Here is a 7,557-nt window from a genome sequence, read left to right as displayed (position 1 = left end):
AATATCGATCAATCCAAAAGAAGAAAAAAAATACTCAAACAAAATTCAGTTTTATATATTTAGAAAGAAAACATTATAACACCATTATCATAGCTACTATTTATTGACCTTTTAGGGAGTGCTGGAAGTTTTGGATTAACTTGTTTTTAATATTTACAAACATTTTCAACATAGAAATTTTTATTTCCATTTTAGAGACAAGGGCATTAAATGGTTAAGTTGTCAATATTGTACAATTGGCACATGGTAAAGTAAATTTTTCACCTGTTCTGCTTAGTTCTAATGCTTATTATATTCCTTTGCATCTATATAGTGTGGTGGCTAAAAATGCAGACTCTGTATTGAGGTGTAAGAGTTTTAAAATCGAGCCATTAGCTGTTAGAATCCCTTGGCATTTGAATTTCTTCATTTTGTAAATGAATATAGTACAATAACAATATAATATATCTCACATGTCAACTTTGAGGATTAAATGATTTATTGCTCGTAACGTACTTAAGACAATGCTTAACACTCTCTCATTATGCTTTTCCGTCTATTCTCACCTTGAGAAAAATGCAATGAAAATATAGAAAAATGAGGATCTAATATATTTATCTGAAATAAAATATTTAGTAAAATTTGACTCATAAGCTTTAAGAGAAAAAATACATTTCCTAAACTTAGTGCAGAGTACTTCTTCAGAACTTGAGTGCCTAGACCAGAAAATTTCCAGAAAGCTCTTCAAAATTTTATCTTACCACTCAGATAAATGATTTAATATGAGGATTAGAAACACTTTATTTTCTGTGATACATGCAGACATTATGTAAGATTCTAATGACATATATAGAAATCACATTTACGTGTACTGAAATTCTATTTGTTGCCAAATGCCAGATACACTCCATCTTTATTGTCAGTGGAGGTACTCTTATAACACTGTAATAATTAAGATATTGCTTACAGGCTAATAATTGGTGGGGATTCGCTATTTACTGCTTTAAAAGTGGGCTTTATAACATGGACTAGCAGTTTTAGACATCTTCTGCGTTAATATATAGTGAGGCTTTTCTGCAAGAAAATTTTTCATTTACTACATATAACTCATGCTTCTTATCCAAACAATATAGTTCACTCATAACTTTTCAGGTTATCCTTCAACCATTCAAGCTTGAGTGATTCAAATGGACTTTAAAACCAAGTTTTCCTGTTCTGATTTAAATGATAATTTTTTATATTGCAGGAAAAAAAAATCTCAGATTCAGAACCTTACTTGATCTATTTAAACTCAGAGAGGGAATGGAGTAAGGCTTTAAAAAACTTTGTTCTTGCCTATAAACATTCTGTTTCAGAATTAATTGTCTGCTCGTCTGTAGTGGTAGAATGACACTGAGGGCAAAGAAAGAAACCAAAGATCTGAACTGAGAGGCTCATTGTTTTGAAATTAAAAAAGTAAAATAGCTGTTCACTGAAAATATAAGAAAACCTTTTAGGTATTATTGTTGTTAGTAACAAAGAAGTAATTGTTTTCTATTTAACCTTTCCTGCATCATAAATTTCTAAATGCCTAAAAACAAATTAGAACAAAAAGGTTAAGAATAGAAAAAATAAGTAAAATCTGAGTTTTGTAATATATAATATGCTTTTTGAATTTAGCAATTTTAATGACTTTTACTTGCTATATGTTTGGATTTCATGGATAATATTTCAAAAGTAAATATATATGTAAGTATTCTAAGTAATAGTACAGTTACACCCAAACACATCACGATAAAACTTTTAAAAAGTAAAGAAAAAGAAAACCTTAAAAACAGCAAAAAATTGTACCTTGCCTGCAGGGAAAAAATTCATGGAGGCAAGAAAGAAGTGGTACAGCATTTTTCAAATGCTAAAAGAAAGGAATTATCAGCCCTGAATTTTATATCCAGCAGAAATGTCCTTCATGAATGAAGGGGAAATTAGACATTCTTAGATGAAGGAAACTAAGAGGATTTGTCCCTAGTAGACCTTCCCTAAAAGCAAGGCAAAAGGAAATTCTTTGAACAGAAAGGAAACAATTTTTAAAAAGAATTTTGAAACATCAAGAAAGAGAAAAGAATAATGGAAAGAGTAAATGTAAATACAATTTATTTTTCTTCTCTTCTTGAGTATTTTATTATATATTTGACAGAAAAGGCACAACATTGTCTGATGTGGAAATCAATATATGTAAGGAAATATTTAAGACAATTATATGATAAACATATAAGATTGAGGGACTTGAAAGGAGGTGAAATTTCTACACTTCATGTGAATTGGTAAAATGTCTATACCAGTAGTTTTTTGTGATGATGACATAGTTCTGAATCTTAATGGATGTGGTGGTTACAAGAATCTATACATATGTGTTAAAGTGGGATATAACTATGCATACACGCTGTACCAATATAAGTTCCTGATTCTGATTTTGACTATAGTTATACAAGATGTAATCACTGGGGAGGACTAAGTGAAGGGTACATGGAACTTCTGTGTACTATCTTGGTAATTTCCCATATCTGTATTTATACTAAATAAAATGTTAAAATGCACACACACACACACACACACACACACACACTTGGAAAAACAAAGAACGTTGTTTTGAAAAGACTCGTTTATTAATGTATACAGTCTTTATTCCATTCAGAATGATCCTTAATTTTAGATTTTCCAATGGTTTAGACTCCATAAATAGATTAAAAAAATAATTATCTAATTGACTTTTAAGCCAAGCAGCATGTCGAAAAAAATTGATTAGCAGATAATTTGAGTTATACCTTTCAAATTATTTTGAAATAAATGCCTAAGCACAAATTAACTGAAGGAAGGATGGAATCATTTACACATTGGTATGAATTAAACCAATAAGACTAGGATATATTGTTTAAGGAAAAAAGCTCTAATTTTGAAATGTTAAAAAGTTAAAAACCTGTTTGGTTTTTAAAAACTTTTTTTTGTTTTTTTACGCCTACAGCACCTGGTATTCCTAGGTGGTCTCCCATCCAAGTACTAACCAGGCCCGGCTCTGCTTAGCTTCTGAGATCAGATGAGATCAGGCACATTCAGGGTGGCATGGCCATAGATGAAAACTTTTTATTTTTAAATAATTTTAGATTCACAGGAGGTTGCAAAGCAATGTACCAATAAGTCTTATGTATCACAGCCTCTATCAATGGCAATCTCTTACACAACTATTGTACACTGTCACAACCAAAAATTTGACAATAATACAACCCATAGAGGTTATTCAGATTTCAACAGTTATACATTATCTTGAGTGTGTGTGTGTGTAGCTCTATTTAAGTTTGTTCCATGTGTAACCTTATATAATCACCTTAATGATGAAGAGAGAATGAGCAAAGGAATGGGTATACATAATAAAGGGGTTAAAAAAAAAAGAGTCTTACGGTGATAGTACAGTTGTGTGATTGTTTTTAACATAAATTGTAGAATTTGTTTTTATTAAGGTCTTGAAATGTACTCAAAGTAAGGTTTATACTGTTGTCCCTGAGGTGAAATTCTCCACAAATAAAATAAAAAATAAATGAGCAAGAAAATGGTGATTTTAAAGGAAGAATTTATTAAAATCATATTCTACAATTCTTTTTTCAGATTGTCTTACCATTTAAATTAAAGTGTCTGGAGGGAAAAAGTATTTGACAACAAATAGAATTCAAATGACCTCTTGTGTTTGTTAACCTTATTAATTGCTTTAACATCCAAGTGCCTGCATTTACTGGCATAGAAAGTTCCTGTTATTTATTGCCATTTATTGTAGAAGACCTTTGTTCTTTGTGTTTTTCAGCTCTGTTATTCTTAAGAGCCAGGAACTCTGACAGCTGCTGCCAGCCCTGTGCGGTTTGTTTAAAACAATAGGGAAAATTGCCTAGCAACCTCACATCCAGCTTCTGGTACCCTCCTGGAGATCACATTCCACACACATTTTGCTCATCTCCACAAGCTCACAGGGGAAAACAGACACACACAGACACACAAACAGTATAATCAAAACTAGACTGACTTTGGCTTTTCTAGAAGACCTGTCTTCATTGTTCACAACCAATGCGTTCCTCCAACATTCAGATCAGAGTTAGGTTGTTCCTTTCTCTGAATAGATGACAGAGATTTACAGAAGTGAATTGGTTTCATCTACTGAGAGTTTGTTAGAGGTATGCTTTGTAAAGATGTGAGTGTGCAGCCTGTATTGCTAAAATGGGGAAGAAATATGCTCCTTATACTTTACTAAATATATAATGGCTTGACTTCAGCTTGGGAATTGTGTGTGTTTGTTTTGTTTTCCCTATTTAGACTGACTTGGGTGATCACTTAATTCTTTTATCCCAATATCCTCATCTGCAAAACAGGACCTTAAACTAAACGCCTACTGAGTTCCTTCTCGTCTAACTTTGCATGATTCCATAAATGGCTTTGATCTTCTGTGAGACTGTTTTATATAGAAAATTAAGGAAGAGGAAATGGTTATGGAAAATAGGTTTTTCCCCCCTCTTTTTTAACAATGCCATTAGGCCAAACAGTGCTTGCTATCTGTAAAACTATAGAAGAGTGAGTCAGATGACCACAAACACCTACATAAAACTGCAAAGATATCAGGAGTACAAACATGTACAACTATTTAATGTGATAATAAAAGTTTGATATATACGTGTATATATATATATATATATACACACACACAAAAGTTTATATATATACACACATAAAAGTTACATATATATACATACATATATATTTCTGCCTATAATTTTTGTGAAACAGTTTAAGGTCAGAAGCAGTGAAAGAGAGAAATTCTGATGTAGAGGTCAGAAACTACAGTCTGTGGACCAAATCCAGCCTGTTACCTAATTTTGTAAATAAAGATTTATTGGAACATGGCATACTCATTTGTTTATATACTGTCTATGGCTGCTATCCTGCTATAATAGCAGAGTTAAGTAGTTAGAGGCCATATGTCCCCAAAGCCTAAATATTTACTATTTAGCCCTTTACAGAAAAAGTTTGTTGATCCTTGTTGTAATGTATAAAAAAATTTGCTGTTTATTTAGACTTGAAATCAGTCAACTCAACCAGACTATGCATATACCAGTGAAAGAAAAAAAAATTGTAAATATTAAATTGTAGAATCCAATATTCTACATACTCTATTGTTTCAAGTAAGCAAATAGTAAAAAAGAAATTAAGGACTAAATTTGATGGAAGAGGACCAATTTATGTTTTCCATTAATTTGTCAAAATGGTTTAACTATTATCTCTAGGTTTTTCTCATATAGTTATAGTGAAATATTTGAAAATTGTTTGGAAATATCAAGGTTACTAATTAGAAATGTAATGTCTGTTTAGAGGATGCTACGTGAAAATTTAGTGCCTCTCTTAAAAAAAAAAGAAACAACAAAAAAAAACACACTAAACCTAAGGAAAATATGGAATTCTGGATTCAAGGACTTGAATTCCCTCAATATCATTGCCATTGATAAAATACACTGTCATTATGGTAGATGTATAGATCAACAATGTAAAGCTGATAACTTTACTGGATATACTTTATATACATCTTACTATGATTATGTCAGTATTGTTTTAGGTATTTCAATCATATGTTACTCATGCTGAAGATGCTAGCAGACTCTTTAAAATGGAAACATAGAAAAATGTTAAATTAGTGGGGTAAGACATGTTTATCTTTTTTTTGTTTCTTCCCTGTTGTTAATCCCTTCTACCGAATACCCTAAATGGCGAAGTGCACAGAAGCTGAATTTTATTTTGCTAAGAACTTCCTAAAAACATAGGTAATATTTATTCTTTATGAATATAACGTAGCATCTCTAGGTGCTCTAGAAAAAATCCTTTTTAAATAATTTAATAGAAAATGTTATCACTAATAGATATAGCCCAGTTCCACTGCCATGGAATTAGAAAATGATACTGGAAGCACACAGAAGAGTGGATTCTATCCATCTTTTCCTTACCAGTTGGCACCTATGACAGGATCTCCTGGGCTCTCCAGCTGCTGCTTAGATTGCCTTTTGCCATGATAAGTGCTGCTGTGATGCAATATGACAGCAAGAAAATAATGAGAAACTTTCACAAAAGGGAAAGAGTGGTAAAAGTGGGATGCAAACTAAAGACAAAGAAAGGAAAGACACGGGGAGTGGAAGGGACAGTATAACCACACAAGTAGAAAGGAACCGAAGTAAAGGTTAGAATGTGTATTTGTGTGCTATAATCGACATGTAAAACTGCTCTTGATTAGAGTAGTAGGAGGGAATAGAGATTAACCGACTGGAAATTTTTAAAAAGGTATTTATAGATTTTATGTTGATATAAGACTCTTTTGGTATCCAGTTACCATCTAGTTTCTGTTATGACAAAAGTTATTTAATAGATTCTACTCTTATTATTTGGCCTTATTTCTAGTCACATGTGCTGTTATCTTGCCTCTAGATGTTGAACTGTTGTAACTATGGATATCCTCAAACCTGATCTCCCTTAGCTTCCCAAGTTAAGTCAACATAGACTATGTGATAAGGAACATTTCTTGCCACATTTTCTTATTTTCATTTTAGATCTTGTTCCCTAGTCTACTCATAATAGACAAGTTATCCGGAGACTGGAGTTCTGAATCATTGTTTTTTGTAGTTTTTTTTGTTTGTTTGTTTTTGCCTCTGGATCTATTACCTACTGATGAATCTCTTTGATTTCGATTCTGCCCAGTCACCCAGCTTGTCAGACTGCCTGCTCTTGTTTTGCTTTTGCTGCCATCTACTGGGAAACCAACTACTTTATCTCAGACCTTTGCTGACGAACTTGCTTGAAACTCTTTATTCTGCTCACCAGACTCAGTGCATTTTATCATCTAGAGCTGGATTGGTTCCCCCAGAACCAGACCTACTCAAGTTGGTAGATCTGCTGCCATATCAGTGTTGTCAAATCATACTGCAAGTAGCTAAGGAAAAGAATACTAGAAATCATTGAAATGAAAAGTTTAGTGTAAATGATAAGGAGAATTCGTTTTTGCTTTCTGTTAGTTTTAAAGTATATTTTTCCACGTGTGTATTTTGCACACATAAGACCTACCTATCTTTTTATGGAGTGCTTGCTAACGTTAGCCTAATATTAGTGAAGAGACCAGTTTCTATGCAGTCTGTATAAAAAAGCAAGTTAACATTGGCATTCCAACCAGATAGACTTGAAATTGAGCTTTGGCACCACCATTAATAGTGTTACTAAGAGAAAAGTTACATAATTCTAAATCTCAGTTTCTTACCTTTAAATTTGTGGTAATACTACTAACAACCTAATAAAATGTGTGAAGACCAAGAAAAGAATGCGTGTAAAGTGCTTACTTAGAGCTTATCAATATGTAGGTGTCAGTGCTGTTGCTACATCCATGTATTGAAGATAGACTGCTCAGGTCGAATTATGGTAAAACAAAATGAAAACACCCCTTTTCTGTTTTTTCTAAAATATGGTCTTAGTCTATGACATCATCTCTGTTTTTATCTCTCCTCTCTGCTTAGAAGAATTCTTTGTCTACAC

The 7,557-nt window shown here is 32.4% G+C and overlaps 1 non-coding gene across 1 annotated transcript; it reads right to left on the bottom strand.

The window, feature by feature from the left end:
- Positions 1 to 2,968: 2,968 nt before the first annotated feature.
- On the bottom strand, positions 2,969 to 3,087 carry LOC111739786. Its single transcript, XR_002780373.1, has one exon. It is a non-coding gene; the product is annotated as a 5S ribosomal RNA (ribosomal RNA).
- Between the last annotated feature and the right edge of the window lie 4,470 nt (positions 3,088 to 7,557).

The sequence above is a fragment of the Pteropus vampyrus genome, unplaced genomic scaffold (assembly GCF_000151845.1).
Source record: "Pteropus vampyrus isolate Shadow unplaced genomic scaffold, Pvam_2.0 Scaffold53, whole genome shotgun sequence".
NCBI classification, from domain to species: Eukaryota; Metazoa; Chordata; class Mammalia; order Chiroptera; family Pteropodidae; genus Pteropus; species Pteropus vampyrus.
This window is presented reverse-complemented; position numbering and strand designations above follow the sequence as displayed.